Genomic DNA, 1213 nt, shown 5'->3' on the forward strand with positions numbered 1-1213 from the left:
CATTATTGTTATATTTAAGTTCATCATTATCAACAACAGAAGCAGATTCTTAAACATCTCACCAGACAAAGCACATAAAGAGATCTGGGATTTAAACCTAGACTAAATGTGCATCTAAAACACTTGGCTTTATTTTGTTTTTTAATTTTTTTGCTGAACAAGCACAGCAAGTAAGCCATAATTTGGGATCTGAACCTAGAGAATCAGCCTGTAGAGCCCACACCATGAGCCACAACACTTTAGGTGTTTCCCCAAAGACTTGGGTGAATTGACAGGTTGGATGGCTGGGGAAAATCTTGATTATAATAGATTGTGAAATCAGAAGCCAAGAAAATCCTGAAAATTTGGAAAAAAAAAAAAAAAAAAAAAAACGAGGCAAATTTGTTAGGTGAAACTATAAAACACAAGAAAGTGGAAGGGACCAGGGTGACAACTGTCACTTAGGCACATGAAAGTATGTCAGAGATTCTACTGTGTTGTCCCATTGGTAAAAGTAAGGATAATTAGAGACCTTAGCTATAAGCTAAATAGCAGCCTTCTACGGCAAACTTTGCTAACTCCACTGGCAGAGAAGCTGCAGGGAAACTCTGGAATGAGGGGGGCTGCGTCCCTGTTGGGAGAAGAATGCTGACCAAAGAGTAGTCTCTTCCAGACTATCAACCTGAGCACACTGTGAATTTACTCCCCAGGAAGGAAGCACCTCAGGCACCGGCGCCGGAGCAAGAGCCTCAGCGACTCGAGCTCAGGTCTCAGGGGGCCCTGCCGGAGCTCGCGCCTCAGGGGGCGGGGACTCGTACCTAAGCGGCGGGAGCTCGCGCCTCAATCGGCGGAAGCTCGCGCCTCAACCGCCGGAGCTAGCGCCTCAGGGGGCGGGAGCTCACGCCTCAGGGGCCAAAGCACTGAAGTGAGGAAAAAGCTGATAGACTCACCGTATGGGTGATACTAGTCCTGCGCCCTCTCTCTCTGGTTATATCTCCCCGACCCGGCTGTAAAATAGACTTGGCAATACTACTACTACTCTCATGGGAGTTTTTTGAGGATTAAACGCCATGAATGCCCTTAAGGCCTTGAGCCCAGGGCTTGGCACAGACGAGTACTTCAACACACAATAGAATTAATGCGATTCACAGCAGGGATGCGATCCACCCCCACCCCCACCCCACCCCACCCCCACCCCCACCCCCACCCTACCCCCACCCCCACCCCCACCCCC

Source organism: Rhinolophus sinicus, chromosome 18 (assembly GCF_057876585.1).
Source record: "Rhinolophus sinicus isolate RSI-liver-muscle chromosome 18, RSI-T2T, whole genome shotgun sequence".
NCBI classification, from domain to species: domain Eukaryota; kingdom Metazoa; phylum Chordata; class Mammalia; order Chiroptera; family Rhinolophidae; genus Rhinolophus; species Rhinolophus sinicus.